This window comes from Passer montanus, unplaced genomic scaffold (assembly GCF_014805655.1).
Source record: "Passer montanus isolate IOZ18808 unplaced genomic scaffold, ASM1480565v1 scaffold37, whole genome shotgun sequence".
Classification (NCBI taxonomy): domain Eukaryota; kingdom Metazoa; phylum Chordata; class Aves; order Passeriformes; family Passeridae; genus Passer; species Passer montanus.
The window spans coordinates 921,067-943,070 of NW_024368485.1; the positions used below are offsets into that span (position 1 = coordinate 921,067).

The 22,004-nt window shown below is 43.4% G+C and overlaps 1 long non-coding RNA gene across 1 annotated transcript in view; it reads left to right on the top strand.

Moving 5' to 3' along the window:
- The window catches only part of LOC120506011, a 50,284-nt gene that overhangs the window by 5,572 nt on the left and 22,708 nt on the right, over nucleotides 1-22,004 (top strand). Inside the window, exon 2 of the long non-coding RNA XR_005628397.1 lies at nucleotides 15,515-15,602. This is a non-coding gene — a long non-coding RNA (uncharacterized LOC120506011). The remainder of the gene's footprint in view (nucleotides 1-15,514; nucleotides 15,603-22,004) is intronic.

Sequence of the window (22,004 nt, forward strand, 5' to 3'; positions counted from 1 at the left end):
CAACAGGAAATTTTACTTTCCATAAATTTCTATTAGTTTAGGACTTTTAATATTGGCATTTACAGCTATGTCCTGCTATGTCTTAAAAACATGTGGTGGTACCAAGATCACCACAAAATGCTTAGGACTCCAGGACAAACCTGGACAAATCCCCTGGCTCCTGCCTTCCTTTCCAGGCTTCAGTTAGAGCATCCCTTCATCCTTACAGCCTGTGCAAAATGAATTGCAGTAATTTCTGGGAAACACAAGGATCTCATTACAAGAGTCTTCATGTTTTAATGCCTCTACCTGATTTTCTTTCTTCTCAGCTCGGTGTTCATGCAGTTGTTCTTCCTCCAAACAGCTTTGGACTGTTCCATGTTGTCCCATGTGTCTGTGCCAGGCTCTGTAACATCCCCTGAATTCACCCACTGTGAGCTGTGGTGCTCAGACAGAGAAAATCCACAGTGAGTAAATTCTCCCAACAGAGAAACTGGGAAAACAGTCAGGAAAATCTGTACTTATCACACCAATGACAAGGTAGGTGAGGAGAGAGGACAGGCACTAGAGAAACACTGTGGACAGCCCCAAAGCAATTCTGCAAGCACAAACATTCCCCTGCCCTGTTCAGAGTCATTCAGGCTTGCCCTGAAAATAGAGCAGACACCCCAATCCCTGGTTTATCTTCCTGCATTCAGAGTTTTCCAGGACATGTGAGACATGAATGAAGATCTGGAGCTCAATCTATTGATTATTGCACCCCAGCTTTGGATTTGGGTCTGCCTGCAGTTCAGCTGTGGGTTCTGCTTTAAACTCGTGTGACTTAAGCTTAATGTCAGTCTCCATCTGTGCAGATGATCTGGCAACACTTCTAGAATGATCTCTAGAGAGTCAGAGATTTATTTGGGATTTACCCGTGACTGTTATGGGTTAACAAAGATGTTAACCTTTACTGAAACCATCAATAGTGTCAGGCAGCTGCATCATGTAAGATAAAGAAAGAAACATGACTGGAATCTATTTGTACCCTGCTTGTCCTCTCATACCAACTGCTTGTCCAATGGAAGTCTTTGCTCTGAATTGTAACCTGTTGATAATTTTCTGCCACTGAAATAATGTTCTTTGTCTTCATCTCTGTTTGTTCTTCCCTGTCATTAAGTCTTTTGGGTGGGAATGGACAAAAATTACAAGACTTAGAGGCACATCTTAATTTCTTTTCAAACACACAAAAATCTGAGAAAGAAAAGGAGGCCCTTGCTGTCTTCATTCTATGCTACCTGTATTTTTTCCCTCATTTCCCTCCTGTCATTGGAACAAACATGGAGAACATCAGGAAGGCTACAAAAACATCAGGAACACTATAAACACCAGCTGCCAGTGTCACAGGGGCTGATCTTGTGGCACTGGCTATTTGTTTTGCTGCAGATTATTTTGAAGAGTCTTGAATATCTCTATCCCCATTTGAGCTCATAGACACTCTCTTATACTACTTACAAGTTCCCTTTTCTTCTTTTTTCTCAGATTAACCTCATTGCCCCCTTGCACAGCACCTTGCTCTGTGACTTTTTCTACCTTGCAACACAGCATAACATTTTGTTACTGGTTTAGCATTCTGTGCTCTTCCATGGTGCTCTTTGATTAGAGCAGTGCTCCCCAGCACGAAATAATTATTGATCCCAGGCATTATGGGCTGCTGTGGGCATTCACTTTTTGTGAGTGTGGGCGGTACAAAGTCTCTAGGTGTTGGCTCTTGTGACATTTAGTACTTTGGATTGTTCAGTCCTCTCACACCATGGCTCAGTGGATCAGTTGATGTGCCTGGAAATGCCCGAGGCTTTCTGGCTTAAAAGGTTTGTGTTTTCCATGTTTATTCCTACACCTCACAAGATACAGTCTCCTTTCCCCCCCACTTCTTTTCTGCTGAGGGGAATCTCCTTGCCAAACCCAGTGTCTCCACTTGCTGATCCATTTTTCTCTTTCAGCCTTGTCGTGATATCTGTAATTTCTGGTACCAGCCTTATTCCAACACAGCCAGATTTCTGCTGAGGCCAAGAGGAGACCCTGTTCCTTCAAGAACTTTTAGCCTCACCCAAAAAATCCAGTTTCCTTACACAGCTATGGAAGCTCTGTCTTGCAGCTGGTGGAGAGGCAGATTCTTCAATCTTCCAGGAATGATCAAGTCTGCTTAAATTGAGCATTTTTTTCAATGGTTAAGTTTAGGTGAAATCTGTAGGAAAAATTAGGTATCTTCATTCCTTTGGCATCCTTTCTGCTTTTCCTTCCTTGGAGGACAAGCATCTAATGGTTTAGAACACTTTGTGCAAAGCAGAACCAAGCATCTGTGTGTTTGGTTTCTGAGTGAGTATATTTTGCCAGAGACTATAATTTAAAAGCTGAGTGCTGTTACCATTATGCTCTGGTCAGGGTTGCTCTGAAGAACATGGGAAGGATTCAAAAACCTAAAGTAAATTACAGTAGGGCTGCAGGTGGTGGAGAAATACCACTATTCATAGAGGAGAACTAATGAGCAGCAGGAGGTAACTGAAATTATGTGACAGGGAAATAATTTGTCTGTGTAATGAAGCACCTTCAAATTCAGGCGCCTGAAGGATTAAACAATCCTGGAAGGTAAGTGGGAATGGATTACTGGGTGGATTTAGTGGCTTTAGGGTGTCTGAGTTACAACTTAAGGCAGTGTTTGGACAGATGAGATTCCCTTCATTTTACACTTGGCTTGGCCCCCTTAAGGTCATTCTTGGACATGTTTTCTAGTAGGAGTGTGAGATGAGATGGGAGCTTTTTGCACACAGTCTGTTTCTCTCAGATTAGGTCTGAGGGAGGCAAATGATGTTCTGTGGCTTGGGAAGCACAGCAGTCTATCAGGTGAACTACTGCAAAGCTGTCACGCTCTGCATTAAATGAAATTGCTCTTTAGATCAAATTTTTTGCCTCTTACATGGCACTTTTTACTTCTCAATAAAAGCTGGTTCAGAGAGGTTCATAAATGTTATGTATTGTAAGACAGCCCTTTCAGAAAGCTGAGAATAGAGAAGCATATGCTGCTGCCCTTTTTTGGGATTTGCTTGAATCGTGGTGATGACAGAGTCTGGTTTACCTGTGCCCACAAATTTTGATCCTGGAGAAAGGTACCCATCTATTTGAGAGCTGTGAGGAATCAAATTTACCAACACAGGAACAATGGAAAAAGAGTTTTCTTCCTTGTAGTGTTCTACCTCTTATCTGGAGGGACCAATAATAAAAATTAGTCCAATAGTGACTTAGTCAAGGTCCAAAGAGTGAGTTATCCAGTCTTTGTCTCTCTGCTGCAGCTGCCCATAACTTTATAGTCTCAGTTGGGTGGGAATCAGCAGCTCTTGTGACACAGGTCACATCAGATGAGGTGTGAGCCATAAGCACTGCTGGATAGCCCGGGGGTTTCCAGCAGGATGGGGAATGTTATACGTGGAATAGAAGATGTTTTGTGTTCTCTGAAGCACGGCTGCCTGGGCTCTGCTCCGTGCTGAAGGATTTGTCCAGCCCTTTGTGGTACAATAGTTGATCTCTGGCCTGTTCCAAGGTGTAGATGCCCTCAGCAGGAGTTTAATAGTTTCAAGCAGACTTGCTGAGAACAGACAAAGGGTCCTGCCTGAGTATCAGTTTCTCTGGGTCTGGGTTGAAGGCACTGGAGATGGTAGTTCATATTTGGACTCAGATGTTTATTATTTCTCATCAGTAAAACAGTCTCACAACCATGAGTTTGGCAGCTTTTCATTAGCAAGGCACAAAATGGCTAACTATCTCTTGGTACAAGGTCTTTTAGGACTAAACTATCCAATTAAGAACTGACACCTAGATTATTTTCCCTTTTAACCCAATAACTGATCCCTGGAATCCCACAATGTGGACTTTTCTGCCTAATTACAGAATGCCACCCAAACCCATGAAGAAGTGTGAAGAAGAAACCCAGGACAGAACCCTGTGCCCTCCATCTTGCTTCCATCCACAACATACTAAAAATCCCAAAAACTAAATTTCTCACCTAAGTGATTCACCTACACTACTCTCTGTAATCTATTTCACATTTTAGTGGATTCTGGTCTCTCTTGAAGTCTAGGAAACTTTCTTCGTGCATGAGGGTCAAAGTCAGTGCTCCCCTGGGGGTCTGGGCACCCCAGAGCAGACAGAGAAATATTCACTATGTCCTGGGTTTCCACACCTGAGGAATGCTTTCTTGAGATCACTGATGGTCAGCAATGTGTAAGAATTTCAGGGAGTTTTATCATATCACCCACTGGACTTCAAGTTTTCCAGTGGGGATGGGACTCAGGGAGAGGCCATCCTGTGATCCAAAGGCGAGGCCTCTTGTTGTGTTCAAGGGGGAGAAGTTTTAGATATGCACTGTCAAGTGTTCACTGCAACATGAACTTTCTCTGCTGCCAGTTCTTTCTCTCCCTCATGAGCAAGTAGGGGACTTAATTTTCTAAGACTGTACTCGCTGGTTTTGCAAATGCTGCACTGACATACAACAGATTGTAGCAATGTTCTGTAGCTATTATTAATTAAAATAGGAGAAAAATGGTATTTTTAAGCTTGTTCAGCAAAAGAAGAAATTGCAAATCTTCACTCGAAGCTGAATGCACCCAACTAATGTTGGCAAGAGTTGTGAATGTAGAAGTGAAGGTTGTCATAATCAGGGAGGCAGTAATGACAGGAGCTGCTGCTCAGGCCCTGGGAGCTGGCAGTAGCAGTGTCTGACATTAGCATGGGGGCTGAAAGTCCTCTTGTAAGTGGACTCAAGCAAGGCCAAGTGGGAAGGAAGGCTGGTTCATTTGTTTCAGCAATTCATCCACCTGCAAAAGACTTCTGGTGCTATCAATGTGCTATCAGTCTAAACCACTGCCTGCTAAGCTATATTTATTTTCTTCCTGAGATCCATCTACTTCTTTTTTATTTCTCCTGCCAGAGCTGGAAGATTACTTTAAATTGCTTTTTGGCATAGAAGAACACCTGTTAAAATTCCTTTTAATCTAGAAAGGGATTAATGTTGCATTTGCTGGTCTTATTCTCGCCCACAGGAAGCCTATACCTGGTACATTGATTTAAAGAGATGAGTCAAGTGCAATGAGGACTGGGCAGGAAGTATTCCCAAAACCCTGAAAGGGGTTTTTATGGTGGAAATTATTCTGGTTTTGGATTTCTTAGGTAAAAAGGGATAGCAGATAGATAGATGCTGGATAGAGGAGTATGGTGAGCTCAGGGGAGGACTACCATGGCTGCTTCTGGTTTTCAGAGGCTTAAGGACAGAGGTCAGCCTGCAGTTTTCTACCCTTGAAAAAAGTGCCTAATTCAATCTGAACCACTGTATTTCGGGGAGATTGCAGCTTTCAGTGGTGCTTTCCATCCCAAAGTGATTTTCTGTGCTAGAGGAGGCCTAGGGCTCTTCACTGAGGAAATCTGCACTGGGCTCTGTGTCACAAATAGCTGGCAAGAGAATTCCACTGTCTGATTCTCCTGGGCTCTATAGGAATGCTGGCTGAGGCAGCTGGAATACTTATTATTGATATGGCTGTAGGGAACTGTCCAGCCATGTCAGAGGCTGATTCAATTCCATGATCTCACCCTAAGCAGCCTAGTGCCTTATCTGCAAGGCCAGTGCACATTCCTCTTATGAAACCCTTACTCTGGTTGCTTGGGGAACTTTGCCCCAGTGTGCTTCTGCATGGAACAGACTTCTCTGTTAGAGCTCAAAAAGAGCATTTCACAATGTCCAACAAAACTGGAAAATCCATGCTCAACAGATTAAAGTATGATTCTCCATTTAGTCATTATTGTTGGAGAAGTTGTAATTTCCCGAGTCGTTCCTGTGTGTCCTTAATTGGCACCTCTGTTCTGTGTCCACCCCCTCGCTCTGCAAGTGAAGCTGTGGGGTTTTTCCTGGATTTTGGAATCCTCACAGACCTAAACATGCACCAGCACCTCCCCAGCCCACCAGGTCCTGGTCGCTTCTGCTCTCTCTGGTTGTTTTTTAACACTCTCATCCCCAAAAAGAGTGTCCACATCCCTGTAACTGAGCAGCAACACAAAGTGCTGTGGACAGCACCTTTCCCCAAAGGTGTTTGCTGCCCTTTGAGATGGACGCCTTGCAAAGGGCTGCAACTCTGTGAATTTTTTTTCCCTGTAAGAAGCTGTATCCTCAGGAGTTCAGCCTTCCTGTGGCACATTCAGCTTTTGCTGAGCCCAGGCAGGGCTTATTTCACTCAGCTGCCCATGTGGAAGTGGCAGGGGTGAAGCATGATGGACCTCACTCCTTTGATTCATGTGCTGCTGTGGGTTTTTTTGTATTTTTGGTTTGGTTTCTTTTCCCTTTTTTTTTTTTGGTTAATGGTTTGATTTTTCTGAGACAGATCCCATCTGGCCCTGATGTTTTGTCAGCCTTGTGACATTCTAAAAAATTTTATAACTATTTCTGGCGTTATCTCAATTTCTGACTATTTCTGCTTTCTTACCAAAAATGTATGGCTGTTCTTGGCATCTTCTCCACATTCCTCATTCCTTATAAACATTGCACAGAAAACTTGTTTTATCCACGTCTGCTTCTTCTGTGTATAATTTACTTTTCTACTCTGCAGAAGAGCTGTCCCCTCAAACATGCCTCAGCTATCTGTAATTCTCCCTTGTCAGAGGGAGCAGTAATTCTGTCAGCCTCCACTTGCTGCTTTGCCCATCAGCTTCCTGTGCACTTCTGATTTTTGTCTCTCTTTGGAGGTTTCTCCATTGGGATTTTGAAAAAGAAACACAGAAAAGGAATACTTGTTATTGTAAACTTTGAGGTGTTCTTTTTATTTCCAAAACAGATTTATTTAGTGCCAGAAATCCTTAAAAGCACTTTCAAATTATCTAAAAGCACTTTCAAGTTATCTAAGTGTGGGAAACATGACTCCATGAGAAGATCTGATCACTTTGCATAAATACTTGTATGAAGAGAGGTGATCTGAGAGGGGGTAAGGCTTTTCAGCCCTGTTGACAAAGGCACAAGCCAATGGCTAGTTTGCCATCTGAACATTTTTTAGGGTGACCTGTTTGATATCTGGCTGGCTGGATGGCTATGAATGGAAAGTTAAACTTGTAAAGGTGGAACAGAAGCCCCAGTGTCCTGATCCCAAATCTCTCTGCTCCCCCCTTATTAATTAACAGCATTCCCATGGGTAGTTCTGAAGGTGTTTGCTGCTGCACCCCAAGCTCTACTCTCTCTGTAAAATTAATCTGGAGCTCTTTGGCCAGTTCATAACCTTGAATCTTTTTCTTTTTCTTTTTTTTTTTCTTTTGAGGTATTGAGATACTTTTCTCTCTGTCTCCATAATCTACTGCCCTGTGCCTCCTGTTCAGCTGGGGAAGCTTTCCAGCCTAAGTGATTTCTGTGCACATCCAGAGGTGCCATGACATCACCCACTGGCATATTTCCATGGTTTTGGTGTGATGGTTGAACTCTCTCCATGCATACTCATCAGTGTCTCCAATTTAATGGAGAATTAAGAATCCAGCAAGTTGCAGGTGCTGTGCCTGAAAGACACAGGCAGCAAACAGGCCTTGAAATTGTGAACCATTGTGAGTCTGCAAAAGTCTGTCACTGCTGTCAGGGACTGAAGTGATTTGATAATTCTGTCAGCCTAGCAACACAACAATACTTCAGGAGAGCTTTACAAACTTACTCCATGTTTTTCCCTTGTCAATAAGATTTGTTATTATTTGGTGTTTGCCAGCCTTTCTGTAAGCTTGGGAGAAGCTCCTGCCAGAAGTGTTGTCAGAGTAAACCCCCCTGCACTTTAGGGGGAGGGGGAAAATCAGCCTGAACACTGAAATAAAATCATAATTGGTAGCATTTGGAGGGACTTTATGCAGTAGAGCAGCCCAGTGTGCTGTGCCAGTTGCTGTGACCTCTAATGACCCAATTTTAGCTTAGCTTTCCAAGGATATTTTTGTGAGTCTGCCTTGATCTACAAGATCTAGGCAAGACCTTGATCTTCTAGATCTAGCAAGATCTCTGGCCTTGGTGGTTTCCCACAAGAGTAGATTGTATCTGTGCCAATTCCATAATGACATGCTATCTACTGTAGTATCATATTTTGGGGCTTTCTCAGCAGTGCTGCTCAGTGGCAGAGAACATCCCATAAAACCCATATGGATCTGTTGGATGCCAAGGTTGCATCCATGGTATCTCCGTAGGGCTGGAGAGCAGCAACAGGAGGAATACTGGGATTTGTAGGGGAATTTGAGTGGGTAGGATCTCTCAGTCTCTTAGCAACAGCAGGCCCAGCAGGGTATGGCACTGCTTGCTGGGGGTGTGCAGTCCCCTTTGGCAGAGAGAAGAGCAGAACTTCAGCTCTTCAGGGGACGGGGAAAGGAGGGGAGGAAGTAAGAGCATGCACTGGGGGAGAAAGGATGAAAGGCAGCTTAGCTGGTGCCCAGCCACCAGTGAGCAGCTCGTTCCTTAGCAGCAATGGGATGGCAGTGGGGAAAAGGTGTCCTGGGCTCTCCCAAGGCATGGTGTGTGCAGCCTTGGGCTTCACTTCCATCCCTTCCCCCTAATGCTCCCCACGGGGCTTTGGCACGGGTAGGTGTCACTGGTGCATGGATGAGTGTGGGATTTGCTGGGCCCCCAGGAGGAACTGAGAATCTGACTCCGTGTTCTTAGAAGGCTAATTGATTATTTTATGTTATTATATTATATTAAAGAATGCTATACTAAAACTATACTAAAGAATAGAGAAAGGATACAGACAGAAAGCTTAACAAGATACTACTTAAAAACTTCCAGAGTCCCAACACAGGACCATGATTGGTCATTAAGTAAAAACAACTCACCTGTTGGATAAACAATCTCCAAACTACATTCCAAAGCAGCAAAACGCAGGAGAAGCAGATCAGATAATTATTGCTTTCATTTTTCTCTGGGGCTTCTCAGCTTCCCAGGAGAAAATCCTGGGCAAAGAGGATTTTTCAGACAATATGACAGTGACAGCTGAGCTGGGCAGCTCACCTGCTGCCTTTGCCTGCCCCCAGAACATGCCTGGCTTCCCTGGCCCTGCCTGCAGCACAGCAGGGTGAGCCCAGGACCTCCTCCCCAGCCTTGGAATTGTGAACTATTGTTCAAAATTTCATCCTGCTGCTGCGCCACAGAGCACTGGGAGACTGCAGGAGCACAGGCCAGTGCTGAGCTTTGGTGCATGTGCCACTCAGATTTGCCCTTTGCATTATAAACTCTTGCAGAGCTGGTTTCTGAGGGTCTGTCCTCGTGCATTTCTTGGGAAGTTCAACACTGTGCCTAAAAGCTGTGTTTTGCAGCTACATCTGTGATCCCCTGTGCTGCGTTCGCTGTAGTGACGATGGTGGTGCTGATGCCAATGTGCATTTTGGAACACGAGACTGAATCACACACAATCAGTCATTTCCCACATTATTGCTCTTCTGGAATATGGGCTATGTTTGCTATCTAGCAGGTAGGCTGTGTTTTTTCCTTAATGTAAACAGTGGGCTTTTAGTATATAAAATACCTTAAGTCATCATGAGAAGGGAGAGATGAAGAAAGGAGAATGGGACATGAATACCAATGTTCTGCTTAACCTTCTTTCTCCTTCTGAAAAAAATATCAATGCATTTTGTTTTTTCCTCAGGAATGGTGCAGTTTGCTTCTTTATACCTGGAGAGTCATTGTGTTAAACCCATTATGAAACATTATAGGTGGTGGTGGCAGCATTATGGCATCTTCCAGAGACCCTCTTTTTCACAGCTGACAGGTTGATGCTGAACTAAAGTGTCTTCAGAATGGCAATATTATTTATTTCTTACCTTTACATCTTTCCTTGTTTTTTTCTTTTTTAATGCCACATTAACACATAAAACGGAGAAGGAAAAAAGATTCTCTCTTTTGTTGCAAACCCTCTCTTTGTGGCTGTTAATGGCAGTGGGAATGATGACATGCAAAGTGTTCCGTAAGGCAAAATCAGAACTGAAAGTCAGAGTTGTAGTCTCAGCTGTTTGTCCTGGCACTGACTGCTACAGTTCAACCTCAGCTTCTCTGCAAACACAGATCCTGAATTCTCTTCAAAACTGATCCAGAATCAGTTCTGAGCACTGTGACAAACCTCAGATCTCCTGTTCAACACGTTGACATTTACTTACGACTGCAGAAGGTGTATCTGCCTCCACTCTCCTTCCGAAATATCCCCAAAATGTGAGTTTTTAAGGTGACTGGTGTTATTTTGTAAGGGGAAAGTCTTCATTTCTGGCAGTCTGAGAGACTGTCTTCCACACCTGATTTCTCTTGAGGGAGATTTATGCATCTACAGCAGATCTGCAGCTACCACTGATTGTAGATGTAACTGAATTGAGAAGAGCCTGACCCTTGGCATCTCTAATTTAGGCTGTCCTATGCTTGGCTTCAGGATGTGTTCCTGTGTAAATTGATCTGTGTAATAGCCACAGGTGAGAGGTCTTTTACAGTTCTCCTTATGCTGCAAGTCACTGCAATATCTGTTCCAATATTGGATGTAAATTTTCCTGTGTTGCACTTCTGCCCTGTCTGACTGTGCTGTGACTCAGGCAGTGAGAGAGAGCAAAAACAGAGCTGGTGCCATTTGCCCATCAGGGTTAAAAGGAGAAATTAACAAAAATGAATGTACTGGAAAGGAAAAAAGGGATGTATGTGTATGAATCTTCAAAAGAAAAACTCCTCATCTGTGATCAGTAGTGATCTGTGAGTGGTAAGAAGCTGTGTGTCAAGGGAGAAAATGGAAATATCTGGTAAAGGAACTAAAAATCAAACTGTATTTGTCAAAAATGTCTGAAAGCATGTAGCCCACTGGCAGACCTGCTAGGGCTCCACGAGCTCCTTTAATAAAATCAGTAACTACTTCCAAAATGCAGCCAACTTGATTCCCATGCTGAAAGGTGCTAGGTAGGATCCTGACAGCTTTTTGTCAGGCTGGGGTTTCCTCCAGAGAGCAGGAGAAACAGTTTTCCTCTGTTTAAATGCTAACTAAAAATAATTCTGTAAGAAGTCTAAAAGAAAATAATAGACAAAAATCAGCAGGACTCTTTAAAAAGAGATTGATCTCCTGTAGTATATATGTACACTGATCCAAACTACATTAGTGAGAAATTTGGCTCCATAGCCCTGGCATTTGTCTTTTAAGATTGAAAAATTGAGGACTTACTCTGAAAAGCACTGCGTAGGAAGGCTATAGAAGCTCACCATTACTTTTGAAGCATGACTGTGCCACAACATTGGCTTTGAAATCCCTGGGTCTGTATTGCAGCAGAGACTCTGACCCACAGGCTCATCCTCTGCCTGAGAAATGTGCTCTGTCTCTCACATCAGCCAAGCAAGAGAAAAGCTACAAATAGTGCTGAGCTGACAGTTCTGCTGGTAGTGCCAGAGACAGGACAAAACCCAGCTCGCTCCCCTGTGCTTGCTGCTTCATTAGTAAAGATAAGATTTACAAAAGCACGTAGGACAGATAAACTGAGTAAGAATCCCTTCTGTAAACTCAGAATTCCGATTTGCTTTTTAAGGTGTTTCCAGCAAACTCTGTTTCCAGAGTTCAGAGGAGATGCTGTCAAAACATTTTGTGTTTATTGTATTGCTCAGGCAGTGTGGAGAAGGTGAGGCCAGTGATTTCCACAGCATTGTCATGAGCAAAGGGGAGCTGCAGCATCACCACTGAATCTCTCAGTGAGGGTGAAAACTGGCTTGCAGCTGGTGTTTGTATCAAGATGGAAACTATCCTCCCATTTCTTTTTACACAAAGTGGTGTTCTGAAATCTGTACTCAGCCAGAAGTCCCTGGGCAGTGTAAAGGAGGCTCACTGCAAGGAACACCAGGGTCTGTGTGCCAGGTCTCTGGGTATTGACCCACTCTGAGCAGAGCTGCTTCACTGCCAGGGGTTTGGTTTTCTCACTCGGATGCCCTGAAACAATTGAAGGGTTTTCCCCTGTGATCTAAACTAGGTTTGAGACTGGGTTGTATCTCTGGATCATGGCTATGTGCACCTAAAGGCTGAATCTGAATCACCTCTCCATCCAGGAGCCTCCTCTAGGGCAGATTAATTCTTTAATGAGTTAATTCATTAATTAATGGCACAAGGTGAACTTCACAGGGTGGCAGTTCAGGAGAGGATTTCCCCAGCAGCACAGGTGGTGCAGCCACTGTCCCTGGAGCCTTCAAGGAAAGGACTCGGGGCCATGGTCTGGCTGACCAGGTGGTGTTTGCTCGTAGGCTGGACTTGACTTTGGGGGTTTTTCCAACCCAACTGATTCAGGTCTCATTCTAACATGACTCAGAAATGTGAGCAATCCTTTGCACATCAGGTGCCTCTTTGTTTGCATCAGTGCACAAGCTGTGCTGTCTCTGCCACGTTCCTGAGTTTTATTTACTGCCCTAGTCTTACTCAAAGTTCCACCTTTTCTAAATGACCAAGGGAAGCATTTGAATTTCCTTCTCTTTCAAATTCAGCAGCTCCACTTGACCCTTTAAAGTACAGATACTGAACCAGTGTTTAAACTAAATGCCATTTCTAAGCAAACACCCACAAAGTTATTAGGCATTTGCTCAACACAGTACATCCAAGTTACATTGCAAGGACCAAGCTGAGACCCATCTGCTTTTTAAATATTAATTGGCTCAGTCCCCAAAACCAAAAGTGCTTTTTTTTTTAAATTGGGGGTTGCAATTCTCTTCTGAGAAATTTTACAAGAGAAGATAAATTAATCTCTCTAGCAGTACTTGGCATGACCCACAGCTGTTTCTAATGTGGCTGCCTGGCTAGCAGAATGTGTTTTTACAAGTACTCTAAAGTGCAGTTACTACTAATGCAGAGAGGATTATGCTTGCTTTTGCAGCATCAGGTTTGCTCTCCTAATGGAAGGGGAAAAAAGCTCTGCTCAAAACTTCACCTGGGTAAACTTGGGAAATGATTTGACTTTCTGTGGGGAGGACCTTACACAGAAGCAGGATAAAACTTTAAAATGAGTCTGTGTTTAAAGCAAAGAAGAAATTGAATGGCTTCAATAAGAAAACTGCTTTGTGGCATTTTCTTGTTATCAAGAATTGTTTTGGAAAAGTGTGGCAATGGTTAATTTTTAACATTATCAACCGGGTTTTAATTTTAAAAATTATCATTATTAGCTTATATTTTGGAGTTAGAAAATCGAATGCTTCTCTAAAAGTATCTTTACAAAAGCCTCCTCCAAGATGCAACCCTGTAAAAAGCTTTACATTTTGTTTTTCATGAATGAACTCTACTGCACAGTCCTGAGGAAATACTTGAGGAGTGTTTGTGTTTAGGTGAAAAAAGCAGAGCTGAATTCAATAATTCAGTACCTGCATCTTTGTTAAGGAAAGCAAAACTGCAGTGTTATAAAACAATACATGTTACTTGGGCAATGAAATGTTATTCTCTTTGGAGCTAATGATGAGTTTGCTCCTACTGCAATAAATCCAGTATTCTTTTGAAGAGGTCACAGGCATGTGTAAGAACTTTTAAGAGGCAAAGGAAAGGTCCAGTAATCTGGACTAAATGTATATATTTTTAACAGCCATCCATTTTGGACAAGCTTTCAAAACTCCTCCAAACTTGGCCAGCATAGGAAGAATGGGTCCATGTCACTGAAAAGTGTCCAAGTTGTAAGACATCAAATGTAAGGAGACCTTTCAATCAAAGGTCATGCAACCAGTTCTTCTTAAAGGATCTGTATACACAAGCACAAACAAATTTGTCATTTATCCTTCAGATAAGGTGTTCTCTGAGCACTCCCAGCACACAGCTCCAACAGCTCACTCAGGGACCTCCAGCCTGGATTTGTCACCAGCTGATCTAAGGCCAAGGGACCAGCAGCTGTTGAATCATTCAGCACAAGAAATGTGATTTCAGTGATGCATTTTCAGCTGCAAGGCAGAGCACTGGTGCATTGCATGGAGCTGAGGGCCAGCCCCAAGGTTTTGACACCCAACCACTGCTGTTACTGACAAAACAAACTTCCTTCTGGGCTTGTCCTCAGTGTCACCACAGAAGATCCATTTGGTCACAGCCACCAGTGGAGCTCAGTGCCTCACAGCCTTTGTGCTCATTGTAGCAAGTGCCAGTGCTGAAGCTGAAATTTAATGTTGTCTTCTCGGGTTTTCTGCTTTTGTGGTGACCTGAGAGTCCTTTTTTCCCAGCCCAGTGGCTGAAGAAAGAGTCAGAACTCTTTGGCTCATGTTCACAATGTTGTTTATTATCTGTTATCTAAAGTATTTTCTCTCAGACCTGTAGAGGTTTGCTCTGCAGGTCTGTCAAAGGCACACTGCCTGCCCCTGGGCTGGTGTCTACATTTTATACTATGAGTTACATTACTTTATTTATCATTATTTTCCAATACCTATCACCTATGTTAGACTGTCTACTTCTACTTTAGGCCAATCTAAATGTGCCACCGTCAGCCAGAAGATGGAGGCTAGGAAGAAGAAGGAAGAAGGACAGGACAATGCCCATGTCCCTCCATTTGCCTCCTAGACCCCCTATAATAACATCCCCAAAACTCCATTTTTCACCTGGTGACAACTACTATTATGCTACTTTAACTTTTGTGGATTGTAATTCTTCATACAGAGTTGGTAATTTGCTGCATGGGTTAAGATTGAATTCCCAAGTGTCTTTGGCTTCCTGCCAGGGTCTCCAAGCCCCTGCCAGGGGCACAAGCCATCCAGGGCACCCAGAGGGATGTCCTGGGTTCTGACATTGTCCCACCTGCTTATGAAATCAAGGACCCAGAGATGAGAGGGAGGACATAATTTTAAAGTTCCTTGCAGTGGGCAGCCTGCTGTCTGCCTTGTGTCATCCTGTGCCATGGTGACAACTACTATTATGCTACTTTAACTTTTGTGGATTGTAATTCTTCATACAGAGTTGGTAATTTGCTGCATGGGTTAAGATTGAATTCCCAAGTGTCTTTGGCTTCCTGCCAGGGTCTCCAAGCCCCTGCCAGGGGCACAAGCCATCCAGGGCACCCAGAGGGATGTCCTGGGTTCTGACATTGTCCCACCTGCTTATGAAATCAAGGACCCAGAGATGAGAGGGAGGACATAATTTTAAAGTTCCTTGCAGTGGGCAGCCTGCTGTCTGCCTTGTGTCATCCTGCGCCATTACTGGAGAAGCAGGCAACCCCAGCATCTGGGGAGAATGATGCATCTGACTCCATTGATTCAGAAGGCTAATTAATTACTTTATTACACTATATTATCCTATACTATATTACACTAGATCTGAACCGAAAGTGAACAAGAACTCAAGTGAACAAAATCTCGTGGCTGTGTCCTGACAGACCGTCAGGACACAGCTTGCAGAGATTGGTCAAGAAAACAAAACACTCACACCAGAACCCAGTTACCAATTCCCTTCAGGTAAACCACCTTCCACAATGCATTCCACTTGTGCACAAACACAGGAGCAGCAAATAAGATAAGAATTGTTTTGATCATTCTCTTCTCTGCTTCTCTCAGGCTCAGAGAATGTGAATCCCACAAGGCATCACCTTGCCAAGCCAGGAATTCTTCATCTGCTCTGAACTTGGGTAGTTACCCTTGCGAGGTACGTGTCATTCATTACTGATTTCCTTTCAAAGCAATAATGAAGACGTAACTGTGGATGGTTTTCCTCAAAAAAAAGGTAACTTAAAAAATATACAAAAATCGTGCAAAAGATGTCATCAAGATTGAAACTACCAGTGTTCAAGTGGCAGCTTTTAATTGTAAATTAAAAGTGGCAGCTTTTAATTTTAAAGTAACAGGTCTGTTCTAGGAAAAAAGAGTCTGCCAGTATTGTTCAACCATTGTAGACATACTCCTCTGTGGTTTGATGCCCTCATGGAGTTCTCAGAGGAAGACAAACTACCCATGTTCCCAATAAGATTGTACAGTGTGCAAGGAAAGCAGCTGACCAGGCTGTTCTCCAAACTTTTCGCAGAGGTTTGCAGGAACTGTTCTTCTGATGGCTCTTCATTGCAATATCAGTTTATCCTTCCTTGTGGCTTTAATGTCAAAACTAGAAGAGAATCAGAAAATTTAGAAGCAACATCTCTTGAAGGAGCTAGTAAATAGCCTGAGTATTTTTGGTTTTATTGAGTGGGGTTTTCACTACAAAACAAGAAGCATGTACCAGGACTTTTAATGGTGGAGATATAATGGATATTAAACTGATGTTTTTGTCAGCAGTAAATTAAAAATTTTACTGCTTTTTGCAAGTACCAGTTTGTCATACTTTACATGGGAACACCAGAAAGGCCACATTTGCTCAGAGTAAAGGTCCATCTGGCTCAGCATCCTGTCCCTGGGTAGTGGCCAAGAAATTCTGCCTAGGGGTGAGTCTGAGAGCACAGAAAATCAATAGTGATTCTTCAGGATGTGTCTCCAGCCATGAGCTGCCAGTGACTCGTGAACTTCCAGTTTTTCTCAGTGCATTTCCCAAGACTAACAGAATCCAGGTTTGTATCTGAGGGAAAGAAAAGGGTAGATTTTGTAGATCCTGAGACGTGTCTGCTGTTAGTGATGCCCATGGGGTGCTCAAAGAAGAGGAGCTGCTTGTGCTCCCCAGCCAGTCTGTGTAACTTAAGGACAGCAGTGGTTCCCATTCATTCTCCATCTTATCTCTTTCCACAGCTTCCTGGTCATATATGAGCTGTCTCTCTGTTCAGAATTTTTTCTATTTTTCTATTTTCAATTTTTTCTGTTTTTCCCTCACCATCCCTTGGCCAAAGACGAGCCATTTCCCCACTGCACACACCTCTAGGCTGGCTGTAATATGTGACAAGGGAGGGTAAAGCCAGCTCCCATCACAGTATTTTGAGCAAGAACAGGAGCAGGTTCCCCAGGGACCTCTGCAGAGGCCTCTGAAGGCTGGAAGACTGAAGCTAGAAGCTTCATCTGCCCGTTAAATCAGTCCAGGGAAAAATATCTGTGTCTGTGAGCACACCTCCCAGCACAGAACTTTCCTCCAAAGCCTTTTAGACTGCATAAAGTCTGTGCTGAAGTTTGATCCAGGACTCTACATCCAGCAAGATTAGTGGCAATCAAAACCTTGTAGGTGAGAAAAGCAAGTGCTCATTCAAACATGAAGTAACTCATCTGGAAGGCATATCCTGTGGTGTAGTTTTAAATTAACAGCCTTTTTTCCAGTTTGCTGTAGACAGCAGACTGGTGAAGCTCTGAATGCAGACCCCTCTATGATCTGAGATTTGCAGGTGCACTGTCTTTCTGAAGTGAAATTGAAACGTTTCAAATGTTGATACAGCTTACAGATGCAGCAAAGGAACGTGTAACTGGAGTGAGAGAATGCATCCAGCAGAAAAATTCTCAGTTGTGGTGCTAATAGCTTGTTGGAATGGGAATAATTTAGAGAGCTTTCCCTGTTAGTGCCTTGTCATAGGGATAATTAAAGGGGTGTGACACACACCAGTGGGAGCCTGGAGCAATCTGCTGTGTGGCTCCAGTTGGATCCGAACTACAGTAATGCTCTTCCTTGTGCCAGCAGGACATGGGGGTTCAGGCACTTTGAAATGGAATTTGCCCCTCCAAGGAGGGACTTGGATGTGCCTGTCCAACAGCAAAGTGTAGGCAGGGCTGGTGTTGTGTTGCTTCTCCTCTCAGCTGAGTGCACACGGGGGAGCAGCCCCTCAGTGGGCAGGGATGCTGCCGATAGACATCTGCTAAGAACTGGACTGAGATCCTCCAACCTCTCCATATCAGTGGCTGAACAGATGGCGAGCCATCATCCTTGTTATTTTCCGTTCCAGACTCATGGAGAGATGTGAGCTGGCAACTTCTTTTTCTCAGCTTGGGACAAACAGATCTCTAGAAGTCAAAACATTATTATTATCCGATTAATTTCTAGGGAACCGTTGAGATTTGGGTGCCTCATTCTAAGTACATGGACAGGATACAGGCTAGTAATAGTTCCCAAACAGTTTAGGTCAGTATGGATCTAATTTTGGCATAAAACTGCAAGATATACCTAAATTTCCTTTATGCCAATCCCAAGACCATGTTTTGCTGTAAGGCGTGTTGTTTGGATGTAATCACGGGGATGAAAAGCTGCTATCCCTTGTCACAGTCATATTTTCTGAAAAATCCCTTTGCCCAGGATTCTTCTCCTGGGAAGCTGAGAAGCCTCAGAGAAAAAGGAAAACAATTTTATCTCATTGCTGCTTCTGTGTTTTGCTCCTTTGGAATGTGTCTGGAGATTGTTTCAGGTGATTGTTTCATTGGTTTCATGTGAATTGTTTTGTCTCTTTGGCCAGTCAGGGCCAAGCTGTGTCAGGACTCTGGAGAGAGTCACAAGTTTCATTATTATCTTTCTAACATTCTGTAAGTATTCTTTCTGTATTCTTTAGTATAATATTCTTTAATATATTGTACTATCACAAAATATTAAATTGGTCTTCTGAGAACATGGAGATCTCTGGTTCGGGCTTGGTTACTTTTAAACCCCTTGGTGTGACATCAAGCATTCATCTGACAACACCATTCCAGTCAGATGGGTGCAAAAGTAAATAAAAATATTTTGGTGAGCAATTCCTAGTGCCAAAGCTGAGCTGAGAAGCTAAAACCACGAGCATTGTCTCTGTTAGACAGCAAGGCAACAGAAGCTACAACAAAGCGCTCTTACATAATGAAGCAATTATGTTTTCTCAGTCTCACAAGTTTTTTGACAACACAGCTTTCTCAGGCTTTTCACTGATAACACTTTGAGGCTCTTCAGGGAAAATGTGATAAATAAGCAGTCACTGTTCCCAGCGTGGTTTTGATCACCCATTTTTACTGAAGCAATATTTTACATTTTACATCTAGGCTGATACACTCTCAGATGTCAAAAAGGTCACGTAGCTGTCACTGAGGGAAGTCACAAGTCAATAAGGGAGGATCCCTAACGGAATCAAAAACAAAACAAAGCAGAAAATCCATTGTACCTACAGGAGGGAAACAAGAAGCCTGGGTTAACTTTCATGGTTACAAAGAGAGCTAAGTAATGAAGCTGTCATAGAGTTTCTACAAGCCATTTTTTATCCTAATCTTCCTGAAATATTAAATTACATGAGCTGCAGTAGCAAGATCTCTAGACAAAACCATGCCACACACACATATTAAAAATAAATTATAAATGGCTCTGTACAGGAAAATGTAATTCTTCCCCCTGAATGGACCAGGGACAACATGTCTCTTAGGGCTCATAGAAACACTTGGAGAAGGTAACCATTTTTTGTTCTAAAGCAATAAAAATTAATATTTGTGGCTGAATTTTGCATTAATTTCACAAAGCAACAGAGGCAACTAGGACTAGGCAACTAGGATTTGAGCTAATACTGTGGAAAAATAATGATGCTTAAACCCAGATTCCAGGTGCAAAAGGGTGTCAGGTGGGCATTTTTGAGATCCAGACATGAAATTGTACATGTTGTAATTTGGCAGCTCAGGCACACCTCTGTGCTAGGAGCAGGGGCCCCAAGGAGCCAGCCCATTTTCAGAATGCATCACATCTTCAAACCCTGGAAATGCCAGGGGTGTGTGCAGAGCCTGAGCACCGGGTGCATCAGCACCCCTTCAGGTGTGCCAGGGTGGATTTCCTTCCGAAGGCACGTTCTCCTGGTCTTCACTGCCCTCAGAGGGGCAGAAGGAGCTCAGAGGGTTCTGCAGGGCTCAGCTGCTCCCAGAGCTCACACTCCTCTGGGGCCAGACTCAGAGGGGTGTCAAGCACCTGCAGCTCCCTTCCACATTCTCCAGAAATTCCCGCAGGCTGCTGCATGGGTCAGCGTTTGGTTATTCCCAAGTGCCTGGGAAAAATTAAAACCTTGTAGGTTTGGTATTGTTGCAGGCAGACAAAAAGACAAAATTACTGAATCCAAGAGAAATTGCTGGCAGGATTTTTTAAGATAAAGTACTGCCTGTGAAAAATACCTATATACATTGTTTTGTTCTTTGTGGGGTAATAATTCTGAGCTCTTTAATGACCACAGGTGGTAAGGACTCCCTCTGAATGTATTTTGAATTGTAGTAACTACAATAATTCTCAGCAAATAACCTCACCCACCTAGCTGAACTCCTGCTGTAGAAATGACTCAGGGGCAAAAGTGATGATTCAGAAGGTGAAATATTACTTCACGTGGCATGTGGGTGTTCTTCTGAGGTTTCCATTCAAGGATCCACCTTGTTTGCTTTATGGGATCTGACAAGAACTCACAGCCCTCACTAGCAGAATGTAATACAAAGCACTGCACTAATTCAGAGGTGTCAGATCTGCCAGCTGAGATAAAATACACTGGTACCATTCAGATTTCTTATTAAGCTCTCAGCCTTTTCTGTAGGAATAATTTAAATAGGAGAAGGGACAATAAATTCAAGTTACATATGGGAAAATGCTGCTGAAAATAGCCCAGGAAAAATAATGCTAGTAAATAGCAATGTGAAGTGTTATGGGAAGGTCTATTAATCAAATTTAAACATATATCACATTTAGTCTCACCTTGTAAACATTAGTTAACTTCTTGTGCTATGGAAGTATAGCACCAATTCCTCTGTTTTATAGAGCTGTGTCAGACTTCCAAGGAAGAGCTCATACATTCAGAAAGCAGCAAAGAACTGGCTGTGACACTGGAGCCTTGGTCACCTTTGTCCTGCTGGGAAAGGTTAAGACTCCTTTGTTACTTGATTTACTCAAGTAGGGAAAACAGATAGAAAGGTCCCTGTCAGAGCAGCTCTGCAACAAGTGTGGGTCTTACTCCATCCCATAACCAGCACAGAGAGCCAGGAGACATTGCTGGGAAATTCCCCTTTCCCAAGAAAAGGAGGAGGCAGGCAGTGCAGCCCTGGCAGGCTGTGGCTGTTCCCTGCCATCAAGGTGTCCCTGGGACAAGGGATGGGTGCCTGGCCTCTGGATGAGGAGCCTGGCAGGTGGCTCAGGGTGCTGGCTGCTCCTGCAGAAGAACTTGCTGTGGGAACGCTGCATTATTTCTTTCAGACACTAAGAATATGGCCATCATCATGTTAGAAAATATCCACAAAAAAGTGGCCTTTTAATATTAACAAAGAAAGAAAAAGGTCATGAGGTACAAGGGCATAAATTCATTATCAGGACTGAACATGTAAGGAACACAGGGAGGTGGAAGAGAATCATTAAAGGATGTAAGGAACACAGGGAGATGGACTTGGAGGAGCATCATTAAAGGATGTAAGGAACACAGGGAGATGGACTTGGAAGAATATCATTAAAGGATGTAAGGAACACAGGGAGATGGACTTGGAGGAGCATCATTAAAGGATGTAAGGAACACAGGGAGATGGACTTGGAAGAATATCATTAAAGGATGTAAGGAACACAGGGAGATGGACTTGGAGGAGCATTATTAAAGACCTCTACAAGTAACACTTTTTTTTTCAGCTGGGAAGCTTCTTGGAGTCAGCTGAGCTCAGTTCCTGGCTAAGGGAGTTGAGTTGGGCCCTGGAGAGAGAGAGAAGGGGGGAACAAGTGGAGGGCACTTTGGAGGGCAGTTTCCCATCAGAGACCTCACAGCTGCCAGGTAGGGAAGGGAATGTTCTTCCCTCAACCCCTGCATGGTTCTGTGGCTTTACTTTCACTGCCTGTGGTCACAGAGAAATTGAGTTCAGGTGGCAGAGCCAGCACCATGGGAGAGGAGGAAGAGATTCTCACTTGTTGCAGTGGCAACAAGCTGGGGAAAGGAGTGGAGCAAGGCTAGCTCTGAGCTGAGACTAGTTGTGAGAGAGGCTGTGATTTCAGTTCCCCTGGGGATTCTCTTTGCATTTTACTTTATTTTCATTTTGGAGTTTGTTTTTTCTTTTCCCTTAATGTATTTTTCTAATCAAAAATACTTTATGTGACTCAGAGAGTCAAACACTTTGCGGTACAGAAGTGAATGTCAGGTCCTGTGAATAACTCCTGACTTACCTGTGGAGGCCTTTTATTTCCCCTAGCAACTCCCTGGTT